The following is a 22,913-nucleotide window of genomic DNA, read 5'->3' on the forward strand; positions in this document are numbered from 1 at the left end:
ATAAATGATTTAAAAACTTGAATGGTTTAGCAAGTCTTGTTCAATTGATGGTTCAAAACAAAGAAACACCATTCATTTGCATTGGTGTATCGTTTATTAAAGTTAGCTCTCGTATTACCCGTCGCAACCGCAACCGTTGAAAGATCCTTTTCGGCGATGAAGTATGTGAAGTCCGATTTGCGTAATCGAATGGGTGATGAAAATTTAAGCGACGGTTGTATTTGTTACATTGAGAAAAACCTGTTTGTCAATGTTAAAGTAAATGATGTAATTGTTAGATTTCAAAAAATGAAAACTCTTAGAGAACAACTTTAATATATTTGTTATCTAATATTTTGTTTGGTAATCTTTTTTTATATATATGACCCGATTCGACCCGACCCGATTCGACCCGACAGTTGTATTAGTACCGACCTTAAAAATTCCCGACCCTGTGAGAAAATTTTCTGGATCCGCCACTAGGGTTCACTTAAACAGCGGGCATTAAAGTAGAAAGGATAACACACGCCAAGAAATGTAAACCATCCTGAATTTTACCCACGGATGTGGTCTGATTAACAAGCAGATCCTCTGAAAAAGAGTTGACTTTATCTTGAATTAACTTTTCTAACCAAACTTTAGAAGAACTAGATTTGATGGGTGCCGCATAAGCTTCTGCTACATCTAATATGCATGTTTATCATATTCATATTTAGACTAAAACTACAATTGAAAAAAAAAAACAGTTAAAACCTTGTGGAATTTAAAACAAATAAAAAACCATCTTTTTATTAATGACCCAAATTTTGAATCCTTGACAACTAGTGTCTTTACAATTACACAGGGTCCACGACGGCTAATTTACAACATGGTAGCACAATCTTTTCTTACTTATATAACAACATTCTCGATACGAGAAACAACATTAAACAACATCGTCGATTTTCAATCATTCAACTTTTTTAAAATGATAAATCTGCAAGTTTTCGATATCAAGTTTCTTGAAATTACTATAACTCCTCGCCACAAAGAACTTTCCCCGGTTATAAGCCTTGTATTTGGCCGGAATTTGCTCATTCGTCAACTCCGCTAGCGGCTCCACCATCGTATAGTGTGCAGGATTCATAAAAAAAGGGATTGAAAATCTTTCTCTGGTGGAGTTAACTCTCACCCTATGCTCAACTCTCATATGCATCATTGCTCCATACCTACAAAACAAGAATCACATATCTTTGATGCTAACCGACAAAACAGTTAGCCGAGCATAGTTGAAGAAAGGGATCATGAACCAATCCGAACGTAATCGTATCCGGGTGAGTTTATTGCCCCTCTCCTTTTAAACGTTTTTGGCCTTTTGGGACTGTGTGCATACTCGTAAGTAAGAAGGTTAATATACTTGCTTTAATTAGCATAATATATAGTATGTGAATGTTTAATATAGTATCATATATTAAGTGTATGTATAATGTATGTATGATAGGGTGGCAAATCCTTATAATTTCTGTGAAGGATAGGGTGACGAACCCTTATAATATCTATGAAGGTTAGGGTGGCGGACCCTTATAATTTCTTTTAATGATAGGGTGGCAGACCCTTATAATATCTATGAAGGTTATAGAGTGGGATACCCTTATAAACCCTTATAATATCTATGAAGGTTATAGGGTGGCAAACCCTTTTAAAATCTATGAAGGTTAGGGTGACATAACCTTATAAAATATGTGAAAGTTAGGATGGCAAACCCTTATTATCTATGAATGAATAAGTACTAAGTACAATAAGTAAGATAAGAAAGTGTGTGTGTGTGTGTGTTGACAGGTTAAGTATCGAATTATGTGAGTGAATGTGAATGTACAACATGTTGCATGTTAAACTAGAACTTACCCAGCGTAGCTGACTTTCAGTATGCACGCAGGCAAATAAGATGAGGCAACTGGCTTGAGAGGGACACATGGAAATTGAAGAAAGTATGGCATTTGAAGAATAAAGCTTTAATGTTGTTTTATTTACGTCTGAATGATCGAAGACAAGGTTTAAAGGTTTGTTAATGGAATAATTGAATGTTTATTATAAGAATGGTTGAAGTTTATAGTCCGCATAAAGTTTCAATTATCTATGATATCTAGAACTGTACTTATGAGTAAATCCAACACTAAAGTCGGGAATCCGAGTCTGCGGCCTTACAAGTTGGTATCAAAGCATAAGTTTCAGAGAAATAGGCATCCTACAAGCTTAGACTCAAACAAAGAATGGAACCAATGAAGGAAAGAAAGAAAGATACCAGTTCAAGAAAGTTATGTGTCGTTCAAGCAAGCTCGAGGACGGTAAAGTACAAGATTAAATTCATGTAAAGATGTAAGAATATATGTATATGCATGTTAAATGAAAGTTGAAGAATGCATACTTGTTAGCTTAATTGCTAGAGAAAAAAGAATAAGTATGCTAGCTTAACTGCTAGGGATATGAATGTATGTTATAGTTTTCATGATTGTGCAAGTAAGTAGTATAATCTAGCATATGTGAAATCATAAAGGGAAGTATGTGTTATGCTAGAGATAAGAATGTATGTTATATATGTATGTTTGCTTGATTGTGTAAGTAAGTAGTAGAATATAGCACAAGTGAAATCATAAAGGGAAGTATGTAGGACTTGAGGAGTCATATAAAATGTTAATTACAATTGGTCCTTGCCATTAACTACTTATCTTACTAATTATGTGCAAAATAGTTTCTAGAGTGATAACTTTTGTGTTTCTTTAGAGAAGATACGATTGTTTCTTTAGAGAAGATACGATGACTGCTACAAAGGGATGAGGAAGTCATGCTCTACTTTGTGGTATGACACATGCCAACCAGACACCTTTTGAAGAAATGCATGGCAGCATGATAATCAAAAGTAGTATGACTCGCACTACAGAAAGTAATGAGGGATGATCCCAATTGGAGTATGTGGTCAAAGATGCCATTACGTAGAGAGTTTCTCGCTTGTTCCGCAATGTAATGCCAACAAAGCTCGTTGAAGAAATAAATGTTGCCCATACAGGGAACCCAAATGGAAGCAACATGAAAGAAACCGAGACAAGTCTGCCGAAAAGAGTTAAAATATGTAGTATGCATGCAACAGTTAACTCCAAAAGGGAACTTGTTGAAATCGCTATTGTTGAAGCGAATGTTGAGAAAGTAGATATGATCGAGAAGAAGGAAAGATTGTGAAGGTATTCTAATTGAAAAACGCATCAAAGAATGAGGCTACCTTTTTTAGCGAATGTGAAAGGAGAATACTAGGAAGAATGTAGTTGTGTACCCGAGACCTTTATCCTAGAAACCGCTAGAGATACTTCTGTTAAAATTATGAGAATTGTTAATAATTGTAAGATACAACTAGAAGGGTATGAGTTCCCTGTTACTCTTTATGTTCTGGTCTTAGGAGGGTTCGATGTGTTTTGGAAATGGATAAGGTATGCTATTAAAATAATATTAAATTCATTTATTTTATTATATTTTGTGAACCACACGTGTATCACACGAGTTATAACATAGTAATTATAATAAATACTTAGCTTTTATTAAAGATAACTATTTTTAGAATACTTAATTTGTATAACTTATTTATGATTAGAGTTTCCAAAAGTTAGATTGTTGAATATCATAAATATTTGATTTCAAATCCCAGTATTAAATGGTTTATGATAAAAAAAAAAGAAAAAACTAATACAACTTCAAACGTAGCATGCAAAGAACATTTTTACTAATTTTTGATTTATTACAACCATGTATACGTTTTTACTTTTGATAGTAATATATAATGTACATCTTATAAATAATATATGATAAATTGATTGTCTATTATATTATCTTTATTTTTAATATTTTCTATTAATTGTAATTGTTTATATGTTATTTTTTCCTTAAACCTGTGCAGTGCATTAACCAAACACAACTACAGATGTAGTAACTTATTAGTGTATTAAATTTATTGTTTTTTTTTTTGTATTTTGCTTAAGTTTTATATATTATTTTTGTTGTATTTTGCTTAAGTTTTATATATTTGTGGAAAATTGGTTTTAAATACTCCCAACTATCATGTGTTGGCAAATAACGGGCCCAACTTTACATTTGGCTGGTGATGGTCCAAACTAAAGACCTATTTGTTTTTAACAGTCCGCGACTAACGGATTCATAACTCCGTTAGTATTATGCTGAGTTGGCCATCCAGCTGTTAAAAACCATCTGACGTGGAACGATTACGTGGTTGTGATCTCTTTATAAACATCAGGTGACTTAGTTGACCAAAATCATAACCCTAAAATACCTAATTGAGCAAACTGAAGAACCCTAAAACACCAAATTGATGGAATTGAGCTCCCAATCGTCTTCTTCATCTCGTTGGAAGAAAAACCCTAAAAGGTTTTGCGACTAACGGATGACTAAAATTCAGGTCAATTTTAGTTCTAGGTTTTCAATGGTGGGTTTTTCATTCGAAGTCTAGAAACGGGCTCCAATTCGAATCCATAATTTGTGTTAGTTGATTACAGATTGCAATTAAAATCTTACGGCTTTTATTTGGTTGATAAAAACGAGTTGAATGATATATTTATTACCTCGAATGGTGTTCGAATTGATATCCCGAAGAACCTTGCCGGAATTCAAACAACCCACCGGAAAAACGATTTTTGATTTTTTTGATTCAAACTACCCACCGGTGGTGGTGGTGATTCGTTTATTCGCCGGAAAAAACGTGGGTGCGGGTAGGTATATGTAGTGGGAGGGAGGAGCCGGAAAAACATGATGGAGTGGTGATTTGTTTTCCGGCGATTGTTGCAGGTGATGGCGATGGTGGTGTCTGCTAGTGGCGATGTTGGTGGCTGCTAGAGAATTAAACAGGGAGGAGGAAGACAAGTAGACAACACATATATACATACATACAACATATATATATATATATATATATATATATATATACTTTGATTGCCACATAAGCTGCCACATATGCAATATTTGACAACTAGGCGTGCTAACTCAGCAACCGACTAACGGAGTTAGTCATCCGTTAGTCGCGGACCATTAAAAACAAATACCCCTTTAGTTTGGACCGCCACACGCCAAATGCAAAGTTAGACATGTTATTTGCCAATAAGGCATAGTTGGGAGTATTTAAAACCAATTTTCCTATTATTTTTGTCATCAGTTGCCTATGTAGTAAATGAGGCTCAAGCTAGTAAATACATAATTTGTTGGAAATGCAAACTATTTTACAGACTTGGTCTAATCTTTATGAGCAATAGGTAACTAGAGATTGGATCCAATGGAAACCATGTTTTTATAAGGTATAGGTAAGTATAGGGTATTATGATTATGTGTAACAAGTGCTTCAATAATAATTAATGATTCCCTACTTTCATCTTATAAAATCTTTATAATCAATCATCTTGATATATTGTTACCTGAATAACGTCCCCACATTGATAATAAAAGCATTTGGTGTAGGCTTGACAGATATCCACTCTCCATCGGATTTCCGTTTAACTTCTAAACCGCCTACATCGTCTTAAGCCAAGATGGTTAGAGCACCGCCGTCCTTGTGTCGGCCAAAACCAAGGGCTAAGTCAGGTGTGAGACAAGGTGGGTAGTGGCTGAGCCGAACGAGAGAGCCATGGTCCTTGAAAAAAGGCTTAAACCGGTCCTCCGGGAGGTTCAAGCTCAAAGAGATAAATGCCAATAATTTGTATGATAGTTTTTGCACATCTTTAACATACTCTTCACAAACCTCCCTTTTGTTGAACAATAAAACACTCAAGTTAATGATTACAAGTTCAACTCACAATATAAGACTATGCAAACCAGATTTTAAGAGCATTCACATTCTTTCCCTTATATGTTGTCAGTTGGTTTTCATAATTTAGGGTATGACTTTGAGTGAAGGAGAGTAAAAAATGTTAGTGTTTATCTGTGTATTTGAAAAGTTCATATTCCCCTCTATTAATTTTTTAAAGTGATAATGAGTATAGGAGAGATAAAACGTAATGATAAATATATGAAAAAGTATTATATAATAAAAATGATAGAGAAAATGTAATGATTTATAGTGTATTTATATGAATAGGGATATGTGGTCTAAATAACAAAATCTACAGTCACGTACAATTATTCACATACATCAAAGTTATAGTTATAAAGTGCCACATTATGTCAAATTAGATTTTAAACTTCCAATAAACAAAAATGAAGTTGTTTGAAAAATTGTTTCAAGATAACTTTTATATCAAACCATCTGTATCAACTTTTATATCAAACCATCTGTATCATTCTTCTGATCAAAAGCTCTAAAACGTTATTTTGAAATCCGAATAATACGTAATGAAGTTAAGTTTTTTTTAACGGGGTTCAATTAAAAAATATTGTGTGAAAGGTGGACTGCTTACAACAATTTTCTACAATGAGATTATTATCATCCGACATAAAAAAGTTAGGATTAACAAAATCTAATTTTCCTTTTCTTATCTTTTTTCGTTGTTCCTTACAATTATCTATGTGAAATAAGCAACGAGTCCCTAACACTGCATTCTCGGGTTTAAAATACAAGAAAAATAAATGATAAGATTGGATAGGGGAAGAAAGGAAAAGAAATCATATACTTAAAAAGGAATTCTCGAGTTAAAATAAAAGAAAGTGTTAATTACATTCTTGAGTAAAATCAGAAGGAAAATATAGGGAAAAAAATTATAATTTTATAACTATGTCATCATAGTAACATGGAAAAGATAATTAAGATAGGGCAAATTAGTAATATTGTAATGGTTTATAAACTTTCCTTCACAATCATGTCATATTTGGCAGGAAAGTTTTGAAGGAAAAAATATCTAAGTTATCTTTTTATTCTTTTCTTTTCATTTTAATAAAAAAATTCAAGAACGAAAAAAGAAAAGTTTTCTTATCTTTTTTTTTCCAAACCCTTAAATAAAAAACTTAAGAATGCAGTAAATGCGGGGGAAAGGAAAGTGAGCCCCTAAATTTCATCCCAATTTTGAGAAATATAACGTAGTGCAGGAATGGAATGTAGTGTCACATTATATGAAAATCTTATATTCCTCATATTAGGGGTGTTTTTCGGGTTCGTTTTTCGGGTTTTTTGGGTTGGGTTATTCGGGTTTTAAAGCTTTAAATCTTGACCCGAAACCCATCCCGAATCTCTCACGAGTTTTTCGGGTTCGGGTACTTCAGGTTCGGGTTTTTTTGGGTTGGATTAATCGGGTTTCAAGTATCCTAGATAACAAAACAAAAAACAAAAAAAAATCAAAAAACTACAATGTTAAAATTAAAATAACATATTATTTTTTTACTCGTAAGCAAATAATCAAATAATAAACCAACATAACTTGATAAAACAATCTATAAGAAGTAAAACTAATTCGAACCATAATCGTCTTCAATCAAGCGTGATTTAGTTGTTCGATTACGGTTGCTATTAGTAACAAACGGAAAACATAAATTAACAATAAACAATCGATCTATAATATTTGTAATGACAACAATCAATTAGGACCAGATTCTGATAACATTTGTGGATAATACTAAGCATATTATACCTAAAAATATATTTAATTTCTGAACTAAAATTTTATTCGGGTTGACCTGAAACTTATAAATCAAACCCGAGAACCAACCCGAATTACTTCGGTTCAGGTTCGGGTTTTTCGGGTCGGGTTAGTTCGGGTTCGGGTACGTGTTTTCTCGGGTTGAGTTTCGGGTAAAAGTGATAGTCCTACTTCATATATATATATATATATATATATATATATGGTAAGGATCCTAAGAGAACCCTTTGCAAATTGAGAGCTTTGAGAACCATTTTGGACCAATAAAAACACATTTAAAAAAAATACTTAAAAAAATCATAAAACAAAAATTTTTAAAAAGTAAAAAAAACCAAAATTCTTATATATCATTCCGGTTTCATTAAAAAAAATAAATAAATAATAAAAAAAACGTCGTATTATACACATATGTATAATTTTATTTAATCTTTAGTTACGTAATATACACATATGTACACTATCATTAATCTTAAATTATACACATGTGTATAAAAAAATCATGTAAATGTACATATATGTATATAGTATACATATGTGTATATAATTTGGCTAAACCGAGGTTTTTTTTATGAAACCTGGATGTTAAAATAAGAATTTTGGTTTTTTTACTTTTTCATTTTTGTGTTTTTTTTATTTTATGATTTTTTTTATTTTTGGGTTTTTTGTGGTCTAAAATGGTTCTCATAGTTCTCAATTTCAAAAAAGTTCTCTCATGATCATGATCCTGATCCTATATATATATATATATATATATATATATATATATATATATATGATGGATTAGGTTCATTTCAGAATTATTCTTAGTGCGAGAAGTCGTTACAACCAATCATAATTTTTCTTTTTATTTTATCTTTAAATTATGTATAAGGGTTTATTGGTAATCTCTACATATGTTTAATTTTAGTAACTATTGATTGCAGAGGGGTTACAAACAATATTATTTCTTCTTTATTTGTTTATCACTAACTTCAAACATCAATAATTCACCATCAAACCTAATATTTAATATTTTAAGGATTTTTGCACTACTAGAATAATCCTAAATTACTTTAGATATAAATCAATTCAATAATCTGTGATTTTCATAGCATTATGATACAAGGAATCCAACTCTCCTGTATGATTATATCATCTAGTAAACATGATCCATTTTTATTATTTTTTTCTTTTTTTTGACTATAACAATTTAAATATTACTTGCAATACATTCATATTGATTATTATACGCTATTATCAAATGTTAGTCATTTTATTTCAATTCAATCATTTTTCATATAGATCTCAACCGAAATCCTATTAGTTAAGTACCAAAAATATGTGAGAGATTTCTTATTAAAATATCAAATTCATTAAATTTTAGATGTATGTATGTATGTATGTATGTATGGATGGATGGATGTATGTATGTATTTGCGTATGTATGTACGTATGTGGGTATGTTTGTATGTGTGTGTAGGTACATACACGTATGTAGGTATGTTTGTGTGCATGTAGGTACGTACATATGTATGTGTGTCCGTAAGTATATGTATGTGTGCGTGTGTACGTACGCACGCATGTATGTATGTACGTAGGTTGGTAGGTACGCTATATATGTATCTACTATGTAGGTAGGTATGTAAGTACGCAAGTATGTAGGTACGTAGGTATGTACGTACACTTGAACGTGTTTGCATAAACGTACCTAATATTTTTGACAACCCACATTTCTACAAGTCAAAATCGAAACCAAATTACTAATTGTTAGGGTCGATTATTACAAAAATTGACCATATTCCCCGTAGTCTCATTTTAGGAGTTTGGACCTTAATGTTAAAGAAATCCATATATTAATTATTTAAAACTTTCACCTGACTAATTGGATTCCAAATGATCGACAATATTGGTGTAATTTGGTGAGTAATGATGATTTTAATAATTTTGGAATAATTAATGGTGAGATATGAAGGTGGCTAAAAGTTTAAATATTAATTATGATAAGAGAGGTTTCAATATGCTATCTATTCTGCAAAAGACTAAGATGTCCTTTTGTCTTTAAAACCATTAAAATGAGGAACCACAAAATTACAATATTGTCATGTTGATTGTATGCCATTGATCAAACATAATCAATGGTTGTCATTTACTCCCCGCACTTCTCTCTTTAATATCACTTCTCGCATGATCCATCCCATATATATATATATATTACTAGAACCCATGTATTACACGAAATTTGTCAAATAACAAAATACAAACAATAAGAAGTCTAGAATCTCAAATTTACAAATTCAAATATTTTTTATATACAACATTTACAAATATTGTTTTGACCAATTACCTGTTGATAACTATGATAAATGAGATGAGAGATTAGAGAATTAGAAGAAACATTTTAACCCATTTCTCAAAATTGTTTTGTCTCGTGACCCATGGATAAGTAGGATAAATAAGATGAAAAATTAGATAATTAGAAATGATATTATAACCCATTTGCCAAAATTATTTTGATCCATGACCAATGGATAGTCAAGATGAATGAGATGATAGATTAGAGAATTAGAAAGAAAATTATAACTCATTTGCCAATATAATTTTGCTTCATAACCCATTGATAGGTAGGATTAGAGGTGCACCTATCCGTTTTTCAAATACCCGAGTTCGGGTATGGAACAGGGTATTAGAAAAATCGGGTATTGGTAAAAACCGGGTCGGGTCCGGGTATTGACTCAAAAAACCATACCTTATGCGTCAGGTTCGGGTAGGGTATAGAACCAGGTATTTTAAAGCTGGGTATTTGAATACCCTATTTTCGGGTGTTGAAAAAACCCTATTTGTTGGTTTTTTCGGGCTTTTTTCGGATATTTTTCCGATATATATTGGATTTTTTAAAAGGATGCATTTTTTAAGGGTACGTTCGAGTACTTTTAAGGTATTTTTCAGGTATACATCGAGTATTTGAAATACCCAGTTTCGGGTATTGGAAAAACCCGGTTCCGGATATGGAATCGGGTTTTTTCGGGTATTACCGGGCACAAATCGGGTCTGGTTCGGGTTCGGGTTCGGGTTTTAGTACCGAAATACATACCTTATCCGTACCCTACGAGTAGGGTCGGGTACGGGTTTAAAAACCCGGGTATTAAAAAAACCGGTTCCGGGTTTTTATTTCGGGTCCGGTTCCGGGTTCGGGTTTTTTGTGCACCTCTAGGTAGGGTTAATGAGAAGAGAGATTAAGCTAAGAGTGAATGTGAAATTACCATATCAACCTTATTATTTTCTTTTATTAGTATAGTTAGATTTGAAGGTTAGATTAGATATAGGAAATGAGGTGGATACTTGTAGTTTATATAATCATGCATATGTTATAAAAAGTTTTATAAAACGTCACCTCATTTCGAATTATATTCCAAATAATAAAATTATGTTAATTTATCATTACAATTATCTATGTATAAAACATTGAGTGTTTTTACATGTAAACGATCGGTGACGAATTTAGAAGAAAAACTCAATTGCATTTTAATTTGTTGCATATAAAGAAAGTATTTTGTACTTTTGTTATATGAAATGACGGGACTTAAAGTTATGGGTATACATACATAAAATTGCACTTTGTCAAGAAAGTTGAAGGTATCCCAGATACCTCCTTGCCCACACATAAATCCGTTGTTGTACACGACTCACATATCATATTGACCGTCTAACTTATGAAGAATACTCAACTGTAACAGATGGCGATTACAGCCATATCATAAGATATAACGTTTTTCACATATCATACGTGCTCCTCTTCAGATATCATACAAGCCCATATAACATTTTCCACATATAATTTAAGCTCGTATAAAAACCGTATTTTATTTTTATATAGGCCCATACAACATATTTTTTCAACATTATACATGTTGTTAGAGATGTTAAAAAACCGGTCCAGAACCGGTTAACCAAAAACCGAACCGGTTCGTTTCTAAAACCAGTTTCTGCCAAACAGAATCAAACTACCGGTTTGTATAGCGGTTTAATTATTCACAATCAAATTGGTTTTAAAACCGATTTTTTTTGTCTTAATCCGTTTAAAGGTAGTTTTAAACCGAACTGAACCAGATCAGTTTGACTAGTTATATGCTTAAACTCGTTTCAAAACCGAACCGGTTTAGGTCAAACCGCTTTTGAACATGCAAAACAGAAACCGGTTCGGTTTGGAAAAACCCGGATTCGTACACCTCTACATGTTGTATAAGGTTAAACGATGTGTATAATATATGCAAAATGTCGTGTGACTCATATAACTTGTTAGTGTTGGTGGAACCAAGGGAGGACGACGGACGTCATCGGGGTCACTGACCCTCCGGTCACCGAAAATTGTTAAAAAATTATATGTACAATGCGAATACTTTTAAGAAAAACTTGAGTTGGATCCTAGTAGTCGAATTATAATAACCTTAACCTAGTTATTAGAGAATTTGAGTTGGATCCTAGTAGTCGAATTATAATAACCTTAACCTAGTTATTAAAGAATTTTGATAGAAATCTTACCCAAATTTGCACCCGCTCTGCGTAGGACTTGTGGTAAAACATGTCATAAAGATTTTCTACCTTATATACCACTCATTATTTTATTCCCAATCCAATGTGGTACAACCTTTTACCACTTCCTTATTAAGACTTCATTCACACACACTTTTACTTAAAACTTCCAACAAATTTTGCATATATTATCATACTCTAATAGTGATAACCCTCTCACTTAAGAGTTCTTCCGGTTCAGTCATGTTCTTAACTGAATCCTAATCATATGAAAGTTCCTTAATTCTGGAGGATATTGAGGCCATTGATTATACTCTACGGTCTCTTCATCATCAGGCTCGTAAGATGCCGGCATAACCGCAGGAGCATTCACCGTGAAATCAAACACTTCTTTCCAATCTCTTACATTCTTAGTATGCTCAGTATCAGAATAACCAAGCGGATTCCTCTCACTTCTTTTCACCTTCCTCTTGTCCTCAGTCGACTGATCAAAAAACCTCTTCGCAGCCAACTGTATCTTTTCGCGGCTCTCGATTGGAACCCCGTGGTTGATCACTTAGAAAAACCCCCAGTTTTTGCATGCATCGCGGATTTGATCAACCAGATTGTGTATTGCTTCTGTGTTTGTGCTTGGAGATGAGGTTATGTAAGGTGAGAGATCGATTTGTGGGATACCATCGGCTTCAATTACTGCGGGTTTAGGACGGTGTTCGGGTGGACGAAGGCCGGATCAAAGTCTCCCGTGGCTGGTGAGTTGTGATAATAGGGAATTTGTGAAGTAAAATGTGGAGTGGATGCTACATTTGGCTGCACTTGGTTGGTGTTATTATCATTATGGATCTGGACAATAATAAATTGATATAAACTTTATTCCATGTGCCTTTATACCTTTCACTGGCTTATGCAAGTTTCCTATTTATGGGAAAAAAAATTTTAAGTAGTAGGTTTGCGAAGAAAAAAGTTGTGTATGAATTTGGCTGCACTTGGTTGGTGTTATGGATCTGGACGGATTTTTTTATTTTTTTTTAAGTAGTAAGTTTGTGAAGAAAATTGTGGTTTTTAGCTCAAATGGATTTTAGGTGTCTAATCTCATCATATGAGATGGTTGGATTGGGTCTATCTCTCCTAGTGATTTTCCATGTAAACGACTACGTGGCCAACTCTTGTGATTGGATCCACCTATCTCGGATAGCTGGATCCAAGTTTATTCCCTTCAACACCACCCCACCACGTGACAACACAAGATGAGACCAACCATGTGAGATAGCTAGATTGAACTTCATATTTACAATCATTCCAAGCTCACGAATCTCCTCTAAAGAGATTCTGTTTGAAGACTCAAATAGGATTTGAAAGCAAGTCGTGTAAAAAGTTAATGTAATGAAACATCTATTAAACACCATACTTGATCACTAGTATTCTCATGTAAAGTATTCTCATCTTTTAGTTTAACATAGTAAAAACTGACGCTCTATGACGGTAAATTATTTTGTTGTTATATAGTGTATGCTTGTTACTATTGTTATATGTGTTATTTACAAATTTGAGTGATTGATTCAGCCTGTAAAATTCTTGACTAATTTATAGTTTTGTTTTTCCTATCTGACTTTAGTTAATGTTTAATAATCATATATTCTTTAACACGTTGATTACTTTAAGACATGTTTGTTGCGTCTTCTTGTAACTTTTGGCATGTGTCGTTATGAATGAGTTAATGACGCTAACATACCATGGTACCTTTTTTGATCCAATGGTTTATTTCTAGTGGCGTTTCATGTAAACAATGACGTGGACAACCCTTGTGACGGGATCCACAAATCTAAAATAGTTGGATCCAAGTTTATTCTCTTCAACACCACTCCGCCACATGGCAACACAATATGAGACCGATCATGTGAGATAGCTAGATTGAACTTCATATTTTCAATCATCCCAAGCTCACGGATCTCCTCTAAAGAGATTTTTGATTATTCAAATAGGATTTGAAAGCATGCCGCATAAAAAGTTAATGGAATGAAACATCTTTTAAACACTATACTCGATCACTAGTATTCTCATGTAGAGTATTCCCATTTTTTAATTTAACATAGTAAAAACCGATGTTCTATTATGGTAAATTGTTTTGTTGTTATATAGTGTATGCTTGTTACTACTGTTATTATGTGTTATTACAAATTTGAGTGATTGATTCAGCTTGTAAAATTTTTGACTAGTTTATAGTTTTGTTTTTCCTATCTGACTTTAGTTAATTTAGTTAATGTTTAATAATCATATATTCTTTAACACGTTAATTATATTTGAGACATGTTGTCGTGTCTTCTTGTAACTTTTGGTATATGTCCTAACGAACGAGTTAATGATAAGCAGGGGCGAAGCATACTTAGGGCCCGGCCCCTGTTTTTTTGCGTGGTAGTGTAAATTTACTCGTTTTCGCCCTGAATTTTTTATACATAGTGTAAATTTAGCCGTTTTCGATCGAAAATTTTAGCTCGGCCCCCCGCATTTGTGATTTTTTTAATACATTTTGAGTCCGCCCCCCGGGCATCTCCGTCCAAGCTTCGCCACTAATGATAAGTAAGAGTTGTATCACTTGATCGTGAGAGACTACAAGATATGTTATTGTAAGTTGTTATTGTATCAAAACATAAACTTTTATTTTGACAAATTAAATAAGTGACAATCTATATTTTCTTAATGTAGATCCCGTTTATATGTATTGTTAATGTAGTGAAAATTTATGTTTTCTTAATTTACCATCATAAAAATTGCTAAACAATTATCATGTAGAGTAAGTCAGTTACTTTATATGAGAATACTAGTGAGTATAATGTTTAAAAGATAATTCATTTCATTCCATCAACTTTTTACATGACATGCTTATAAATCCTATTTGCATCTTTAACCGGAATCTCTTTAGGGGAGATCCGTAAGCTTGGAATGATTGGAAATATGAAGTTCAATATAGCTATCTCAAATGACAGGTCTCATCTTATGTTGCCACGTGACAAAGAGTGGTGTTAAAGGGTATACACTTAGATCCAGCTATTTGAGATAGATAGTCTCAAGAGATGTCGTCGTTGTCGCTTGCATAGAGCATCACTAGAAGAGATAAACTTAATCCAACTATTTCAAAAAACACAAACCTAAATACTACTTTTTATTTTTCTTCACAAACCTACTGCTTTAAAAAAATGGTATGGAAGTCTTTTTGTGATGTGTATATAGAAAATTATTGGTTTGTTTCTGAATGTGACAGATAATATATGTAATTATTTATGATGAATATGCACTTACGTATGCATCGTTGAAAATACAAACCAAATAATGAAAACGTCTTCAAGTCATGAAAATGGTTGAAGACTTTGTAAGGAAGTTATCTTTCACATATTTTTTGAACTCTTGTGAAAATATATAACTACAATATCGAATAGACGAATATATACCGCGGGTGAATGTTAACAAAATTGTTTTCAATAAGGTGGTTTTCAGTTTTTGACTATGAACATCTTTATATATGGTTCATAAAATTTTATTAATATAGTACCATTTGTTTATCCCTACACTCAACCTTACAAATTATGTGTTGGGCATATAAAGACTTAAAGACACGGGGAAAAAATGTTAAAACCTTATGGAATATACAACAAACCTTAAAGCATCTTTTTTTATTAATGCCCAAAGTCTTGGATTCTTGATAACTGGTGTCATTACAGCAACACGGGTCCACGACATCTTTCCAACATGACAGTACAATCTTTTCTTACTTATACAACATTCTCGATACGAGAAACAACATCGTCAATTTTCCGCTCTTCCGATTTTTTAAAATGATAAATTTGTATGTTTTCAACATCAAGTTTCTTGAAATTACTATACTTCCTCGCCACATAAAACTTACCCCAGTTATAAGCCTTGTATTTGGCATATTGATAGATGAAAAATGAAATTACTATCAATTTTCTTTATTTCACATATTGATAGATGAAAAATGGAAGTGATATATAAAGAAGAAATGGGTTCGAGCTTTTTCTTTATGGCTTTAGAAAATTATAGTGAAAGATAGAAAGGTAAAGAATATATATGATTTTCAGATCTGATGACCTGTGACTTAATGGAATAGACAAAACAGAAAACAAGGAAAAAATATTACGTGACTAAGGGGTTTCGAACCCGGGTTCACAATGTAGGGAGTAAAAGTCTACCACCAGACCACAATTCACTTTGTTTATGGGTTCACTTACCATTTTATATGTGGGTTCAATACAATATTTTATACAAGCATTCTACTTATAAACCGAAACTCAGTGGGTTTCCGTGAACCCGCAACTTACCTACTAGATCCGCCCATGCGTCTCGGAAGCCAGGAGCCAAATGTGTCGAAGGCAAATGGAATGAGCACGTGCTGATTCTTCAAACACGATGCCACATGCTTAGCAACCTTCGTAGATTCCGCCCTCAAAACCGTTTGTCCCGGAACGAAGCCACTGTCTCTCAGCCCCACCAACGGGGACACCCAAGCGAGGTCGACACATGCATGCTTACCCCCTGCCCAGCCAAACACAAGAACGTCCGCAGGACGCAGGGTATATCTCCCCTCTGGCAGATCAGTCAAAAAGTTTGCAGGTGCCTCTTTCTTGGCTGAGATCCAAACACGCCTAAGCATATCCCATAAGACATCTCTAACCCGGTCGTGAAGATACTTGAATCCGGCAATTCCTTATAGTGGAGGGCATGCTCACCAAATTTATCCAAACATGCTTTTTACAAATGGGGTATGATTCGTCTAGAAGGAAAAGAGGAATCATAAGCCGGTATTTAACGATGACTATGTATTCAACTGCCGGCATCCGTTGCCCAAGACCTTCAATGGCCACAACATTCAATGGCCACAACAGTCAAAAAAATCCTAGTCGAATGGTATCATCTTTTAAGGTTACAAGCAATAGTACATAACTACATATCCATGTATATATAATAAAAAAAAACACATGATAAATTTGTAGTCCCGAACTAACAGCAAAAACTATTGTATATATTGGGGTGATAATTTTCACCCAAACCATTTTAAATTGGTTAATTTAGGTTACTTTATAAGTCATATGGGTTGTTTTGGGTCATATATTTTAGACAGAATTACAAATTTTGTCCTTTAAAAAAAGCCAAATTACGGTTCGTGTCTTTTTTTTTGTTTCTTTGCATGCGGTGTCCTTTAAACATTTTTTTCCTACACGGTATGTCCTTTACGCTAACTGGGTTAGAAAAACACAATTAAATGACAACATGTGCATGGCATGTGAGGGCATTTTTGTCTTTTCAACGAAGTGGTTCAAATATACTCTCTCTCTCTCTCTCTCTCTCTCTCTCTCTTCTTGTCTTCTTCTCTCTCTACACCACCACTACCAACCCCCTTCTCTCAGCCGTGACCACCACCAAACCAACCCCATTTCCCGTCGTTGTCTACTTAGATTGAAGGCACAACCTCAATCGTTAAATTTCGTGGTGGTCCGAGATCTGCCCGGAGCTCGCCAGAAAATCAATGGTGGTTCGAGATATGCCGAATCTCGCCGGAAACAACCACCACTACCGTTAAATTTCGTCATCCTGAAGCCACGACCACCACTCCAACGCCACCGACTCGCCTGCAACTGTTGCCGGAAACGCCACCGCCGCCTACCCCTTCAACTGAATCTATGGAATTGGGCTCGCCGGAAATGCCACTCGCCTGCAACTGTCACCGGTCGCTAAGATCTGTTAGGTGAAGTGGGCTCGCCGGAAAATCTGAGCAGAACTGAAACACCATGGCAGTCACCATACTCCGCCACCAACGCTTTATTCACCTTAAAATCCATCTACATCGACGCTTTTTCATCCTCCAGATCCGTCAAATATTGATGCTTTTACAAACCCTATGTTTGATGCCAATTTGGGGAATATCTAGGGTAAGGATGAGGGTTATGTTAGGTTAGGTTAGATTAGGGGGTTTGGGCTTTGTGAAAGCTTCTCTGCGACGGGGTGGGTGGGGGTATGGTGGCGGGAGTGGCTGTGGTATGGTGGTTGGAGTGGAGATGTGACATTCGTCAAATTTGAGTCTCGAGTTATATTCGTATTTTAAAATTTTATGTTGTAAAACCGCTCAAACATTTTTAGAACCTTAACTTATTTATTATATAATATTATTATGGACCTCGATTATCTATAAATCGATGTTTGTCATATTGTAGTGTTGTTACGAAAAACACAAGGGGTAGTACTTGTCATTTTAGAATCTATATTATCATTTTGTTAAGTTTAAAACCTTTCCTTAAAACACTTGGAACATGAGGGACCATTTATGAAAATATGTCATACATATAGAACCCACCAAACCCTAAACCTATCTTATTTACACACCAGCCGCTCTCTTTCTCCCTTGGCGTTTTTCTGCGCCGATTTCTGGCCTCCGGCGACCCCAGCCATTTTCCGGCCACCACCATCACCCGCAGCCACCCCCGAACCCACCTCCCATTCTCCAGCCAACACCCCTTTTCCCCGTTCATTTTCCGGCGAGCAAACCACCACCACCTCCATTTCCGGCCGCCGCCAACTCCGGCCACCACCTCCAACACACACATACAACACAGCCATGGCTACAATATCTCCCTCGGCTCCCTTTCTCTTTCCCGCAGCTCCCTTCCCCCTACGCGTTTTCTCGGCGATCGAAAAACCGGCCGCCGGCGCTCCCCGCAGCGCTCTCTCTCTTTCTTGCGTCTCTCTCTCTCCCCGTATCTCTCACCCTCTTCGTCTCTATCTCTCTCGGCCTCGGGGACTGTTATTTTCTTCGTGTCCATCGGGTTCGGCTCGGTCCTTCCCGGTATAGAGCCATGACTCGTGAACATCAAAAGCTAAGGTGTTTATCGTTTCAAGTCGGATTCGTTCGTTTCGTTAACAAGCTTTCTATTTGTCGATCATTTATTATTTCTCGATTCGTCAATCGAGGTGAGTACTTTCATACCCCTTTTTCCATCTTTCGTTTTGGGGTGACATTTCATACCTATCAAACTAAATGCTTTATTTACTTGAATCTTAAACCCACAAACGTGATTGTATACCTTATTTGAATAATTGCTCGATTTGGTGTTCTATGCTTATTTGTCTATGTGTTTATCGCTTTTGGTTGGTGAAAGTCTATAAATCCTAGACTACTTGGCATCCCCTTGTAGCAAGGTGTCGTTAACGTAATGCAATTAACGATATTATATTAAATCCTAGACTACTTGGCAACCCCTTGTAGCTAGGTGGCGCTAACGTAATGCTATTAGCGATTGTCAATTTATCCAAGTTGTTGATTTTATTTATTATTTTTGTATACAAGTTTTGTGGCTTTTTATTACTATATATTTATATGCTCAAACTTATGAATTGCTCACCAACCTTTGTGTTGACAAACTTTATTTTATGAAATGTTACAGGTTTGACTTTTGTTGCACCCCGGCATGCTCCGCCGCCTTTGGTCGGGGTGTGACACCAGGTAAGGAGGGATGTTGGAGGGAGATAGAAGATAAATTGATGGGATGAAGATGATTTTTGACCCGGTGTAACTAAGTTTGTTTTTGTTTAATTGGTAGTATAAGAGTAAAAGTGTAATGACCAAAATGCCCTCACATGCCATGCACATGTTGTCATTTAACTGAGTTTTTCTAACCCAGTTAGCGTAAAGGACATATCGTGTAGGAAAAAAATGTTTAAAAGACACCGCCTGCAAAGAAACTAAAAAAAGGACACGAACCGTAATTTGGCTTTTTTTAAAGGACAAAATTTGTAATTCTATCTATATTTTAACTAAACTGGTTAAATGGGTCGCTTGAAATTTCACCTTCTTGTTTTCAAGTCAAAATGGGTCGACAAATTTAAAAAAATTGGTCGATATAGGTTAGTGTCTTAAGGAAAAGTGGTGGGTTCAGGTTAACACGAGTTTTGGATTGGAACGAGTTCGGTTTAGGTTTTGACTCGGATCATGTTTTAAGCCAACACGAGTTTTCGCACCGGACAGATTGGGTTTCGGTTTCTTTTGTTTCGTTTTGGACGATTTCGGATTCGCTTTCAGTTTTTTTTCGTTTTTTGTTTTTTTTTTTTTTGTGAACTAGGACAACAGAGGAAACATTTTTAGTTTATTTACATTTTTTGTTTTCAAATCATATATTGAGTTATGATTTTTTTTTTCGTGTTTTTGAATTTTTTTATGGGGTTTTTTGTCTTAATAAGAACCCCTAAAAAATTCAAAAATAATCATAACTCAATAAATCTAAAACAAAAAATGTAAAAAGAAAAACAAAAATGTTTTATCCATTGTCCTCATTCAACAAAAAAGAAAAAAAAACACCCCAAAACCCGTTTTGACCCGTTCCGACCCGAACTTGTTAACCCTGACTCGTTCCAACCAGAACCAAAATAACTTTTTTTTTAATTGACTCGTTCCGATCCAACCTGTTTCAACCCATGACCCGTTTCGACCCAACCCAATTTATTTGCCACCACTAGTATATATATACAACACAAGAATTACAAAAATATAAGAGTCAGGTTTACCAACCCAATCCATTTAGCTCTGCTTGCGGTGCACGCATATAACGTATATATGTGTGAACCCTCGGGTGGGCAAAAGTGAAATTGTACTAATTTTGACGTTATTTTACTAATTTTGTGAAAATAACGTTAAAAGTGGCGGAAGGTTAATCAGGCATCATGTGGTGCCGTTGATAGCCGAAAGACAAGGGTGCATGCACCAATCGGCGGTGTCCCGATGGTTGAGTGTTATGTGCCTTATGTCCAAGGCTTGATACAAAACTACTATGAAGTCGAGGTCTCACCGGAAGTAGTCTCTCTATTCTTAAAGGGTAGAGGTAAGGTTGCCTACATCCTACCCTTCTCAGACTGTACCATAGCTTTTCTATTGGTGGGATATATTGAGTACGATGACGACGACGACGATGAAGATGAGGTTTACTTAAACAGCGGGCATTGAAAACATCCGCCAAGAATGTAAACCATCCTGAATTTTGCCTACGGTTGTGGTCTGATTAACATGCAGATCCTCATAAAAAGAGTTGACTTCATCTTAAATTGACTTTTTTAACAAAACCTTAGAAGAATTAGATTTGATGGCCGCTGCATAAGCTTATGCTACATCTAATATGAATGTTTATCATATTCATATTTAGACTTAAACTACACTTGAAAAAAAGAAGCTACAACCTTGTGGAATATAAAATAAATAATAAAGTATCTTTTTATTAATGACTCAAATCTGGATCCTTGACAACTGGTGTCATTACAACAACACAGGTTCCACGACAGCTAATTTACAACATGATAGCACAATCTTTTCTTAGTTATATGGCAGCGTTCTTGATACGAGAAACAACATTAAACATCGTCGATTTTTCACTCATCTAGTTTTTTTTAAAATGATAAACCTGTAAGTTTTCAACATCAAGTTTCTTAAAATTACCATACTTCCTCGCCACAAAGAACTTTCCCCGATTATAAGCCTTGTATTTGGCCGGACTTTGCTCATTCGTCAACTCCGCTAGCGGCTCCACCATCGTATAGTGTGCAGGATTCATAAAAAAGGGATTGAAAATCTTTCTCTAGTGGAGTTAACTCTCACCCTATGCTCAACACTCTCATATGCATCATTGCTCCATACCTACAAAACAAGAATATCACAAATCTTTAATGCTAACCAACAAAACAGTTAGCCGAGCATAGTTGAAGAAAGGGATCACGAACCAATCCGAACGTAATTGCATCCAGGTGAGTTTCTAGCCCATTTTCTTTTAAACGTTTTGGGTTGTGTATATACTTGTAAGTAAGAAGGTTAATATACTTGTTTTAATTAGTATAGTATATGGTATGTAAATGTTTTATATGTATTATATATTAAGTGTTTATATAATGTATGATAGGGTGGAAAACCCTTATAATTTATGTGAATGATAGGGTGGCAGACCCTAATAGTTTCTTTGAAGGATAGGGTGACAGACCCTTATAATATCTGCAAAGGTTATAGGGTGGCAGACCTTTATAAAATCTGTGAATGTTAAGTTGGCAAACCCTTATAATATCTGCAAAGGTTTTAGGGTGGCAGACCTTTATAAAATCTGTGAAGGTTAGGATGAAAAATCCTTATAATATCTGTGAAGGTTATAGGGTGGCAGACCCTTATAAAATCTATGAAGGTTAGGGCGACAGACCCTTATAAAATATGTGAAAGTTAGGGTGGCAGACCCTTATAATACACGTGGAGGTTAGGGATGGCAGGCCCTTATAATATTTGTGAATGAATAAGTACTAAGTACAATAAGTAAGATAAGAAAGTGTGTATGTAAGAACGTGTGACATTCGTCAAATTCAGATCTCGAATTATATTTGTTTTTGTAAACTTTTAATACGTAAACCCGACTCAACTTTTTTTAGAATCTTATTAAATTATTATATAATATTATTATGGACCTCGATTTTAAATAAATCGGTGTTTGTCATAATATAGTGTCGTTAAGAAGAACATAAGGGGTCCAAATTGATTTTCGTAAAGTTATTATTAGTTTTAAGAACCTTTGAACTCATTTTAAACTTTGATTGAACTTTGAGGGGCCTTTATGTAAATATGTATATATATAGGAAAAATCAACCATAATCCTATCTTTATATTAAACCACAGCCGCCACCACCTTGAGCCGTTTTCCGGCGACCGGAATAGCTCCGGCGAGAATCCGGCGGCGCCAAACACCTCCGGCCACCACCTCGCACTGCATCACCACCATCTCAGCCACCCCCTCAACCCGACACCAC

The 22,913-nt window shown here is 34.8% G+C and overlaps 1 pseudogene; it reads right to left on the reverse strand.

Annotated features, from left to right (window-relative positions):
- Positions 1-763: 763 nt before the first annotated feature.
- On the reverse strand, positions 764-18,707 carry LOC143535353 (protein LATERAL BRANCHING OXIDOREDUCTASE 1-like; annotated as a pseudogene).
- Positions 18,708-22,913: the final 4,206 nt, after the last annotated feature.

The sequence above is a fragment of the Bidens hawaiensis genome, unplaced genomic scaffold (genome assembly GCF_021521415.1).
Source record: "Bidens hawaiensis isolate Kalapana, Puna unplaced genomic scaffold, B.hawaiensis_p1.1 tig00000780_1, whole genome shotgun sequence".
Classification (NCBI taxonomy): Eukaryota; Viridiplantae; Streptophyta; class Magnoliopsida; order Asterales; family Asteraceae; genus Bidens; species Bidens hawaiensis.